The sequence below is a fragment of the Pogoniulus pusillus genome, chromosome 21 (assembly GCF_015220805.1).
Source record: "Pogoniulus pusillus isolate bPogPus1 chromosome 21, bPogPus1.pri, whole genome shotgun sequence".
NCBI classification, from domain to species: domain Eukaryota; kingdom Metazoa; phylum Chordata; class Aves; order Piciformes; family Lybiidae; genus Pogoniulus; species Pogoniulus pusillus.
The window spans coordinates 17,300,719-17,313,762 of record NC_087284.1 but is presented as its reverse complement, the minus strand read 5'-3'; positions in this window follow the sequence as shown (position 1 = coordinate 17,313,762).

Genomic DNA, 13,044 nt, shown 5'->3' with positions numbered 1-13,044 from the left:
CTTTTCCAGGGTTTCACCCTATTTGCCTCTATCCATCACTTGAGGACCCTGAGGAGATACAATATGTTCTATGCCATCTTTCCTTTTTAACCACAAAAAAACAAGTCTGTGTACCCATAGCTTCTTCACACCCAAACCCTGACCCAGCCAGGCAGTCAGCAGAAGTAACAGCTGCATTTGCAGCTGCAGTAGCCCTGCAAAGGCACATGAGAGAAAGGCCAGCACCTTCTTGGCAGCAGGTATCTCAAACGGTGGAAGCAGACAATCCTATCTCAGCTTATTTTGTGGCAGAGCCTCACTGACTTAAAACCAGCAATGTAACCCATCCTTCTGCTTTCAGTGTCACGATTGTGGCCCAGAGTTGAAGAGCTTTTCTGTTTCCTCACACACACACACACACACCACACCAGATTAAATCCGTCTGTGTTACAGCAGCATTCTCACCTAACTCAGCCGATCGCCACAGCCTACAATGGTGCAATCAAAGCCCCTGACACGGTTGCAGAAGAACTCCTGTGGTCTGCCTCATGGGACATCTTTGCTTAAGGAAGGAAGAGGAGACCAGCCCCACCACACCCCAAACCCACTCTTTCCCCATGCACAGTGCCACTGCTCTCAGAGTATTAATAAAGCAAGTGTTGAAAGAGTAGCTCAGCCTGAGGCATGCTGAAAAGTACCCTTGTCCCTTGACCCACCTCCTCATCCCAGAGATTAATTAGGCCTGGCCCCTCCCTGCTAAATTGCCTCTCAGGCACATTGCTCAGCCTTCCTCCTCCTGCCTCTGGCAGATTCACTCACTACCTTTTTATTTCAGTATTCATGTTTTCCAGTTGCAAGGCCATCCCTTCCACCCATTTTCATCGGGCTGCCCCGCAGACTCTACTCCTGCAGCAGGGCTCTGGGGAGGAAAGATGCATGGAGTGATGGAGGATGTGTATGGTTGGGATGGCAAGTGGAAGCCTCCAGTCTCCAACTTGTTCACTCTCCAAGACTTTACCCGTGATGCTGTCCTGGGTGAAGTGCACTAGCTGGGCGGAGTGCTGAGGAACATCATCACTTCTCACAGCCTGAAAATGCCCTGTCAGTGCTGCTTGCTGATTTGAGTGATGTAAGTTCAGAGGTACTCAGGCAGAAGCTCCTGCATCCAGCTGTCCCTCAGACTGTGCTGGCATCTAGGGACACAGCTCCATATTTGGCTCCAGAAACCACCTCTGGACTCTGAATCCTGCCTAGGGTAAGAGAACAGTGAGGAACAAACCCTCTCCACATTCTAGCAGCTAGCTGCCTTGGTGCTTGGTATGTTAGCTGCTGCCATTCCTTGTCTGCAAGGTTTTGTTCTTCCTGATCATCATGTGGGGAGCTCAAGTGCCTAGCTCAGAGCCAAGGAACACACATTCAACTCAGCAAACCCCTGGCTAAGCCTCAAATTCTGCTCCTTTCTCCATCCCTTTTCACTGATGCCACCTGGCTAGACTGGAAGCTCTTTGAGGCAATGCCTGCCTTCTGTTAGACATGTAGAGCAATAAGCTCAGTGGGACCTTAATTAAGCTCTCTAGATGCTGTTGTAACATAGAAAATAAACATTAATTGGTAGGCTCAGCAGATCCACATACCAGACAGGTTGCAGACACTCCCCCGCTGTATCTGCAGACGCTGACATGCGAATGTGCCCACGATGGTTAACACCAAGGTGTGTTTGGCTTCTCTACATGCTGTATGTTTGCCATGTAATATCCTTTCCTTTCATAACCAGATGTCACTTCATATCCTAAGACAGAACATTCTGTAACAGGGGAGCCTGTGTTTGGATGGAATCATGAAATTATCTCTGCAGTATAACACAGATGGAAAGATGCAAGGATGAGCCTCTTCTCCATTCCTCCAACCTTCTGCTGTAGCTACCTGTGGTTTACCACTCCAAACCATCGACAGGCTCATTCTTCATTCCCGTGATGAACAAGGTCACACTCTCAGCTATCTGATTTTTGTATGTGGGCTTGCACATTCCAGAGAAAATCCTTAATGGAAAACTTAATTGCAGTAACAAGCACCCTACAGGGATGCAAAATTCCTCCACAGGATGGTCAGGGGTTAATAGGGCTCTTCACTGCGGTTCCACCAAGCCATTCCTGCTCATATCAACTAAGCACTAGAGGGGAAGCCATAAAATCCCCAGCAGAAGGCCAGCTCCCTGTCCACTCAGTGTGCCATGCTAGTTTCTGAAGACAGAGCTCCAATTGTGTGGCTGAGCCAAACAGGACGCCTGGTTTTAACACCCTTCCACCTTCTGGTAACCATTAACTACAACCTGACTTCCCATTACAACATACCATTGCGAACTCCTATTAGCAGCTAATCGAATCAGCTGAAAAGGCTCATAACTCAAGCCCCTGTTTGTATTTCTGTGATGTTTCTTACAGCTTTTGCTGCGAAACAGGAAAATATGCAAATAGAGGCTCTGTTTTAAAGCTTGTGGCGGGATGGAAGTTTAAGTGGAACTCTAATGGAGTGACAAAGGAGAACCATAGAGTTGCTTTGGTTGGAAAAGACCTATGAGAGCACTGAGTCTAACCATTATCTAACTCTGCCAAGGCTGGTGCTAAACCATGTTCCCTCAGCACTACCTCTCCACATCTTTTAAACAGCTCTAGGGGTGGGAATTCAACCACCTCCCCAGGGAGCCTGTTCCAGTGCTTGAGAACCCTTTCAGCGAATAAGTTTCTTCTGATATCCAACCTAAACCTCCCTTAGTACAGGGGAATAAAGTGAATAAAGCCATATTGTATATTCAACCTTCCCCATGAGACATGATAGGAGAAACTAATAACAGGCTAACAAGGTTTCCTATCTCAAAACATTTTCCAGCTGTGAGCTACCAGTGAGCCAAAAGAAAAAACCCTCTCTGACTCAACACCAAACACACAAATTCACACCACCATTTTCTGCACTTTCCATTCAGAATTTCAAGGCTCTGTGGCCTTTTTCTTTCTCTTTTTTTCAAAGAAAGAAATAAAACTATTTCCTCTCAGAGGCATCACAGGTTGTTTTCCAACCCACTGTATCCTGGAGCCTTCAATTCCGTTGTTTAAACACCAGTGTGGTTTTAATACGTTATGAAAGGCAACAAAGTGCTGTTTGCAGAGTGTTATTGCTAGGCTGGCACATATTCACTGACAGGGCTTTGAATTTAACTAACAGACTGGTTTGGGGAAGAGTTCTCATTAAATCCCTGACAAAGCTGTTATGTGTTATTTGGGGTAGAAATTTGCCATTGGAATGGGCTGCCCAGGGAGGTGGTGGAGGCACTGTCCCTGGAGGTCTTCAAGAAGAGACTGGATGAGGCACTTAGTGCCATGGTCTAGTTGAGTGGCTAGGGCTGGGTGCTAGGTTGGACTGGATGATCTTGGAGGTCTCTTCCAACCTGGCTGATTCTATGATTCTATGATTCTAGTTCCAGGCTTGGAGACTCTTCTGCTGTGAGCACCAGTCAGACCAGGAAGCAGTATCTCAGAGCAACTCTCTCCAACCCATTACCAATGAACTGGGCAACACAAGAGACTGCACAGCCCAGCAGTTCCTATCGCCTGTTACTCACCAGCTTGCAAACACTGTGTTAGCACCACCCACCATGGACTGCAAGAAGAATATTTCACTCACTGTGAAAGAAATGAAGAGCAGATAAAAAAAAAAAACCAACATTCCACACCTTATGTGGAGATTGCTCCCACTCCAGGATTCTCTCCTCTTGAGTTACAGCATCCTGGAGACTCCAAGTTAGTGCAACACAAAGTGAGGTTCAATCACTTAGAGCTTGCTTGAGGAGTCACAGAGGTTTGTTCACTTAAAATGAAAGGAAAAAAAGTTGAGGCAAAACTTTTGCAGCTCCCTCCTCCTCCCTCCCAGCTGCTACCAAGTCTGTCTAGTGTATCTACCTGCACAAGGTGGTGTGAATTTCATCAATAGAAGGAAGGACTAAACTGGTCCCACTGCACCCTTTCTCCTTGTTGTTGAATGATAGGTCCAGGAAAGGGCTCCTCAGATCTACACACCCGGATTTATGGTGGGACCCAGTGCTTGGCTGATAAGGCTGGTGGGAAGTGTGACCCACAGGCACTGCTGGCCTACACACCACATCCCTAGTACTGTCTTTGTGTTTATTAGAGGGTTCAGACACAGACTCGCTTGGAACAGTCACCAGTTTTCAGCTGACACTGAAAAAGTTTTTTGCCACCTGCCATCCATCAGAATTTCTGCTCAGCACAAAAGACTTTGGTGGAGAGCAAAGGGTGAATTTCCTCTCCAGCACAGGGATTGCAAGGCTCTTTTACACAGGAGATGGGAATTCCTCCCTGCACACACACATGTGCAGCTCTGCTGGCTGTCTTGGAAGCTGCACACATACTTCTGAGCAACCGACCAACCACCACATCGCTGCTCCCAGCCTCCCAGGTTGTGCTCCAGCAGGCACAGTGCTGTGCCAGAAATAAGCAGCTGAACCCTTATTTAGGTGATATAAACCAAGAGCATTTTAAACTTCTAGCCCCCCCATCTTTGATTCTAATCCTTACTTCAAACATTACATCTGCCTTTAAGATCATTAGAACTTCCTGGAGCAAGTGACAAGAGGAAGGCAGAGGCAATTCCTCCTTGGCTGCCAGATGGGCCAGTACGTGTCTGTGTGCGTCTGTCTGTCTGCCTCCCTGATTTTAGGAAGCCCCCACAGCCCTTGTTACTGCCAGAGGTTATTCCTCTGCTCCAGCTTTGTTTTAAAGTGGAAGCTCGACGCAGTTTTGCCTTTCTCACTCTAGCACAGTGAGGTTAATCACCAAGGCACCAGCGCTGCACAGCAAAGACATTGTAAAGTTGCCAGCACTGAGCTACTGATGGCAGAGCAGCAGCCTAGAGGCATGTCAAGGAGCAACCTGCTTGTCCTAAAAGTCTCTTGGCATCAGGAAAAAAACGTCCTCATCTCATTTCTTAAGCTCTAAGGAGCTACTAGTATTTGTGGTTTTCATTTCAGTGCAGATGACAAATAACTCTCCTGAAGATAGGACTCTTGAGGGCAGCCAGACTGTGTGCCTGTTGGAGTTGCATTTAGTCCCCATCCCATGGAAGAAAGGAAATGATTTTTTTTTTCTCTTCTTTAAATTCTCAGCTTTGACCTACTGAGCTCGTGGGTCATGACCCCCATTTGGGAAAAGCTGCACTTTCTCCTGTTCCTCCTCCCTGGCTCTCACTCACACACACACACACACACCATGGAAACATTACCCTAATGACCACCGACAAAACAATGCCCGAAGGAATGCGTCAATATGAGCATCCATAATAATAGTCAACAAAACTTGCCAGTCTCTTAACATCAGTTTCAAACAGGTTAATATTAAACCTCCCCCAAAGCTGGACATTTTCACCAGACACTCAGTTCAGCAGTAAATGGACTGAAAATGACTGAAAGTTACACAAAATGACAGCACCAGAGGCTGGCCATTAATTCTGGGTTCTTACCAGGTCTTCATTCATTTTCCTTCCCCTTGACTTCATCCTTGTACTTCTTCCTCTCTTGTTTAGATACTGCCTTTAGCTATTTCTTTACCTCTCCTTTCCACATTTGCTTGGCTTTGCTCTCATTTTTCTGTGGCATTGACTCTGGGTGGGCTTCCCATGGCTCTCATTCACAGTCAAACCTTTCTTACTTGGGGAAACCTTCAACATCACATTTGTCAGTGTGGTTCCTCCAGCTTTCATTATACCTTTGGGCTAAGGACTGTGTGACCTTCAGGTCTGGGCAAAGGAGGTTCAATCTTGCTGCCACCCATGACAGTTGCCTCCAAGCGTCCCAGATGGAACCCAGCGTGGAAAAACTCCAGTTTAGGTTCAGCTCATGGACAAATTTCTTTCATCTCTCAGATATGCCATGATCTTGAGAGGCTGAGGGAGCTGGGATTGTTTAGCCTGGAGAAGAGGAGGCTGAGGGAGCTGGGATTGTTTAGCCTGGAGAAGAGGAGGCTGAGGGAGCTGGGATTGTTTAGCCTGGAGAAGAGGAGGCTCAGGGGTGACCTTATTGCTGTCTACAACTACCTGAGGGGTGGCTGTGGCCAGGAGGAGGTTGCTCTCTTCTCTCAGGTGGCCAGCACCAGAACAAGAGGACACAGCCTCAAGCTACGCCAGGGGAGATTTAGGCTGGAGGTGAGGAGAAAGTTCTTCACTGAGAGAGTCATTGGACACTGGAATGGGCTGCCCGGGGAGGTGGTGGAGTCGCCGTCCCTGGAGCTGTTCAAGGCAGGATTGGACGAGGCACTTGGTGCCATGGTCTAGCCTTGAGCTCTGTGGTGAAGGGTTGGACTTGATGATCTGTGAGGTCTCTTCTAACCCTGATGATACTGTGATACTGTGATCTTAATTTATGTCCTGGATCCATTGTTGAGGCTCTGCTTAGTATTTGCAGAGAAGCTCTTTACTGGGAGGTCACAATAAACAGAGATGTATCCCTGACACACCTGAAGACACCAGAAGTGAGTCTGACATATTCTCCTTGCAGATGTGTTATGGGGATCTGACCTGCTGATGTGTATCACCTCTCCCTTTCTGCATATGCCTGTAACTGCACTTTCTGCTTTGTAAAGCAGCAAAAATGATAGGCAGCATCCCTGAGGATTCCTGAATTCCCATTTCTGAGCTGTACTTCAGGAAAAAAAAAATTCCTGCTTGTCACCTTACTGAAACCTTGTGGCTCCCTGCAAAGTCCCAGTTCACTAATAGTCACCCCATAATATTTAATGTCCAGCCACATTCAACTCCTGTTTCTCTCCATCACTACTGATGGAATGGAAGAAGTGATTCCCTAGCATGGCAGCTGTCTCTTATCTGCCTTTGGGATGTGTTTTTCATTTAATGTCACCTCAGGTAGTTTGTCCCCCCCAGCACTCAAGACAAATAGACTTTCCTGGCCTAGAAAACACCCACTGGTTCATGAAAAGCCACGGTCATGCAGCACCAGATGTGCTAAGGATCTCTTCATGCCAGTCCCAGTGGGGGCTGGAGTGCAGGTGCAAGTTAAAGGCTTGTTTGGGTCCTTTTCACCATAAAGTACTAAATCTCCAGGTCCCTTGCTGCTCTCCCCAGCCTCGCAGCAGGCATGTCTGAGGAGACAGGAGTGCAAGCACGGCACAGAGCTGCTGTGGAACTTCGTTAAGCATTCCCCTTTTGGGCCTCACTTTTGCTACTACACACAGTAACGCTCAAGGCTATGCAGCTGCACTCCAGCTCAGGCAGGATCAGGTTCCCTGCCCTCTTTCTCCTGGCTTAGCACTTTCTGCTGCCTTTTTTTTCCCTTTCCTTTTGCACCCTATGCTCATATATGAACACTTCAGAGCACAGAGCACCATTAAGCTCAAAGAGAGAGTGCACTAAGCCTTTACTAGCTCTCGGCATTGCCTTTTCACCAGCCTTCCCCTTCAAAGAGGCTTCTCCAAATGCTGCCTGGAGCCAGCAAAAGGCTCCCCATTGGCCTTGGATCAGTCCCAAAGCTAGGGACACAATTACTTGGGAATGGAGACACTAAAGAAAAGCAGCTTGCTGCCATCAGGCAAAACACAGGGAGACCTACAAGGAGAAGGCAGCATCTGAGCGCCAGGCTTGGAGTCCTTGGAGAGACAAGCCCCTGTGTGGTGGATGCCCTGCCAAGCAACCTGTGCTCTCCACATCTTCCACTCCAGCAACAAACTGAGGCTTTTGGCAGCAGCTTTGAGCCACAAGGTGCAAACAATGTGTGGGCACTCTCTGAATTCATCAAATTCATCTGATTAATAGACTTTTAAATAGCAGTGGAAAATGTGCCAGCTGAAGATCTGAAGATGTTTGGGTGAGTCAAAAGGAAATCCAAATACAAGCCTGTATCCAAATGTCATGAGAGGGCAAAATGTATTGGTTTTCTCATTGCCTTTGTTCTTAATCCTGGAATGGCTTGGGTTGGAAGGGGCCTTCCAAATAACCTTGTTTCAATCCCCTTACCATGAGCAGGGACACCTCCTGCTAGATCAGTTTGCTGAAGGTTCCATCCAACTCAGCTGCCCCTCAATTCAAGAGAGATGTTGAGGTGCTGGAATGTGTCCAGAGAAGGGCAACAAAGCTGGTGAGGGGCCTGGAACACAAACCCTATGAGGAGAGGGTGAGGGAGCTGGGGGTGTTTAGCCTGGAGAAGAGGAGGCTCAGGGGTGACCTCATTGCTGTCTACAACTACCTGAAGGGAGGCTGTAGCCAGGTGGAGTTGGTCTCTTCTGCCAGGCAACCAGCAACAGAACAAGGGGACACAGTCTCAAGTTGTGCTGGGGGAAGTATAGGCTGGATGTTAGGAGGAAGTTGTTGGCAGAGAGAGTGATTGGCATTGGAGTGGGCTGCCCAGGGAGGTGGTGGAGTCACCATCCCTGGAGGTGTTCAATACTGGCTGAGGCACTTAGTGCCATGGTCTAGATGACTGGCTAGGGCTGGGTGCTAGGTTGGACTGGATGATCTTGGAGGTCTCTTCCAACCTGGTTGATTCTATGATTCTATGATTCTAGTTCCAGGCTTGGAGACTCTTCTGCTGTGAGCACCAGTCAGACCAGGAAGCAGTATCTCAGAGCAACTCTCTCCAACCCTTTACCAATGAACTGGGCAACACAAGAGACTGCACAGCCCAGCAGTTCCTATCGCCTGTTACTCACCAGCTTGCAAACACTGTGTTAGCACCACCCACCACGAAATAAGTCCACACTCAATGCAAGTTTTCCATGGCTCTCCATTTCTCACACTGCTTTTTCCTGAAAATAGCCTCGTGGTAATAACTTATCCACCTACTTTCCATCGCAGAACTTTCTACTCACATTAGCATTTGTTGCAATGAATCCAAAGTGCTATCTCGTTCAAAGGAAATCCCACAGATCCTTTTATCAGAGTTGTAAGATGATGTGTTTAGATGAAGTGCCTGGAAGGGTCCTGCCAGCTCTCTGGCTTGTTTAACATTTTCAGCAATTATCTGGAAGCAGAAGTTGAAAAAAAAAAACCCCATCCATTATCTCCACAGTTGACACCAAGAGTGGGGGAGAACACAGAAAACAAGAGGTTCACAGAGAAAATGAAAATCAATTTGAAGGGATTTGAGAATTAGACAAGCATTATCCAGACAATGCATATTAATAATTACAATATGTCAGCAAGCAGACTGATTTCTTATCATGCCTGGATAACCTAATGCTACCTTGCAAGATACTTCACACTAGAAGGAGAACAATAATATCTTTCAGACAGAAAATGAATGTTTCATTCTTTAGACAGTACTCAAAAAGTTATAGAAGTTCATAGAGTTGTGAAAACCACAGCAGGGGCAAAGTGCCTATAAGTGAATGGATGATGGAGAGTCTGAAACCACTTACTGCATGTGCAGTTTCTTTCTTTAACCTAATGAGAAGAGTTAAGTTCAGCTGCTTAATGACCACAAATTTTCTGTAATTCTCTGTGCTGCTTTATTGTGACCATGATTATGGTTTACTGCAACCTGGGTTCATTGACATGTGCCAAAGGAGAGAAGTCTATACAAAGGTGTCTGTTATATGTGACAAGGCAGCACAGGAGCTATCTGCCATTCACCACTGTCACATCAGTTACAATGCAGGATATCTTCATCACCTACCTGGCTTACAAACTAAGGAAAGCAGTCACTGCAGTGGCAGGACCCTATTTGCTCGACTTTATCCTCCACTATTGCACATATAGCCAGCAAAAATGGATAAGGGGACACTCCACAATACTCCCAACCCCTGAGCAGCTCCATTCCTGGAGATAGACATATATCTTCAGGTGCTGGAAGGCAACTTGCGTCTGAAACAGAGTCCTATTTATCTGCATTTCAGACTAGCATGACATCAGGGAAGTCACAGCCCAGACTGAAATGTCTGTGTTTGTCTGCTGGCAAAAGATGAGTGAGTCGATGCCTCATCATGGACTAAACTCTGCATGGTTGACTTGAGCACAGAATGGGATTTTCAAAGTGGTCAAGGACCCACAGCCTTACCTGGAGCTTTCTTTGGCTTCAAGAGCAGAGAGGGACAGGTCTGAGTTCTCAGGCTCACATACCTGTGTTCTGGCCTACAGATACTTAAGGGAAGAAAAGGTCACACAGATCCTTAAGACACAACCCAAACCAGGCAAGATCTTGTAGCCACAGACTAACCACCTGGACTTTTGAGCAGCTCGCAGATGTGACTAGAATTGTGTCCTGACACCAGTCTCAAGATAAAGGGAGATACTACCAGAAGTTTGGTCACTGAAGTACAGGTGAATGCCTCATCTAAAGTGAAGTCACAGCTCTCTGGCAAAGCTGCATCTTCTGAAACCTTTGGCATTGGTCTCCTGACTCAAGCACCCCTTGGACTCCTTTGCCCCATGGAAACCACAGTGCTGTAACTGCATGCACTGAGCATGAGCAACCACAAAACAGCCTTGACAAGTCAAGTGTGCTCTCTCAGGCTGTCAGTTCCCAGTACACTTAGGGTCTTATGGGTAGAAAAGAGGAGGAAAAGAAAAATGGGAAGCCACTGGGTCAGAAGGCACAAAGAGAAGACTGAATGAGGCACTTGGTGCCATGGTCTAGTTGATTGGATAGGGCTGGGTGCTAGATTGGACTGGATGACTTTGGAGATCTCTTCCAACCTGGTTGGTTTTATGAAGTCTATGAAGAACAAAGCTCCCTTTACTTTTCACTAGGGACATTATCTCTAGACTTGACCCAGTTGGAAAATGACATATAGGTGGCTACAAAGTTAAACAAATTTTACATCAGCAGTTTTAAGGAACAAAGGTGAAAATAGTTTTCTCCTTTTCTTTAACTTCCTTTCTTTTTCACTTCAGATTTGATGTATGCTGTGAACTACCAGTTGAACAGTCCTGACAAGAGGCAGTGCAAAAGACAAAGAGGTTCCAACCATGAAAACAGGTCCCATGCAAACACTAAAAGGGAAAAGACTGGAAGGTCAGATGGCAAAAAATGCCTCAGATCCTTTGAAGCCATCAACTTCCACCTTCTGAGGCAGCTCTTGGTTGAGCCCTTCATCATCTGTTTGGGATGACCTGCCAGGACCACAAAGTCTTTGAGTTGAACTGGAGATCAAATACAGCACTGAGGAGGAAAAAAAAAAAAAAAAGGCTAAAAATCATTTAAAAATAGAGGAGGTTTTCCCCATCCTGTGAAATGCAGGGAGGTGAACAAAAGACAATCTCTTTTTTACTTGATCAACAAAGCAGGCTGAGAAGCTTCTGCAACAGCTCAAGTCTCTGTGAGATGCAAAATAGCTTGTGGCAACAGCTTTAAATTGTCTCTCAATCTGGGTGTCCTCACATTGCCTGGATGGCTGATGAAACCACATTGCATTAGCTCCATGGCTCACTGTGGGCATCATGCCTCAGCTTCACAGGCTGTTGTCACACAGGCTGTTGTCACACAGGCACTGTCTTCTGCCCGTGCTGCCCATGACTTCAGGGCAAGCTATTAGGGAGGGGAGAGGGACAATCTTTCAGCCAAGCCCCACCAGCTACGCTGGGACCCCACTGATTTACAGCAGCTGAAGCTCTGCCCCTTTCTATGGCTATAGCCTGAGCCAGGTGTTGAGTGGACACAGAAGAATGATCCTTGGGACACTGAAACCTGTGCTGTGTGTGAGCAAGGAGCTAAGTGGGTCCCAAGACTCAGTGAGCTATGTACAAACACATACTGTGTGCCAAGCAGAGCTCCACCAGACACAGAGAACACGCTCCTCAGGATGTGCCAGGGTGAAGAAGAGTTCTCTAAGCACTCCATTTTCACTGGGAACTCCACACCAGCCCTCCCACATCATGTACTGTGCACACCTCGTAGCCAGCATTGTCTGAGCTTGTGGCATGTTAACAAACATCCCTACTGAGGCAAAGATGCTCTAAGACATATCACCTGTGTCCAGAGGAGGATCCCAGCTGATGAAAAATATGGGGAGGGTGAATTCTGTTACACATAAATGCATTAAATGAGCTCCTGTTAAAACCAACCACTTTCCTGGTGCTGCCTGGACATGGGCATAGGGCATGGAGACTGCATGGAAGGGACAGATGACAACAAAAAGCCTTTTCACGCTATGCAGAGGCAATCCAAATGAATCCCTCTGCATTTATCTCCTAGGGACAGGTTGGCAAAAGCATATGATTGGGTTTGGGCTACATGGAAAACAATTTTCTCCTTTTTTTCCCCTTCCCTCTGGAATTTTGATTCATCTTCATTACTTGGTCACTCAAGCTTCCTTGGCAACAGAGTGCCACTGAGTTATGATGGCAGTCAGAGATTAATTCAGCAGGAAAAAAAAATACACCTATAGTAATGAAAAAGCAAAACTGCACTCCTTTTGCAGCCCTACAGAGAGACAGCCAGACAAAGGCATGAAAAAATGGACTGTCTGGCCAAAAATGAAATTGCTGGCAAGTCTGCTTTCAACCCTGCTATTAGCTTTCTTGCAGCTGCTTCAGCTGCCCAAGCAGGGTTGAGATAAGCATGGTCTCCAAGTTCTTTTTTGCCTCACTGTGGGCAATGTGTTTGTGTGTTACCCTGCTCCTGACTAGTGCCTCATCAGAAAGAAGCTGGTCACCTTAAACAATAACAAATGAAAGCAAATCCCAAAGGATAATCCCTCAGAAACACTCCCGAGATGTGTGTCCTGGTTCCACTGTGGCAGATCCCTCTCCAGCTGCATGACACATGGGGCAATCTTCTGTGCCAAGGCAGCTGCCCAAGGCTGGGGAAGGCAACCTGGGGTTCTAGTAAATACTGAAATCACAAACTCCCTACTGAGTGTTGCTAGCTTGTGCAAACACACAGGTGGGCAGAAAGGAGTGGATCTGCACCTGCAAGGCTCCCCACTTCATCGCTGCAGCCACCTCAGTGGCACACAGAATCATAGAATCATAGAATCAACCAGGTTGGAAGAGACCTCCAAGATCATCCAGTCCAATCTATCACCCAGCCCTAGCCAATCAACTAGACCA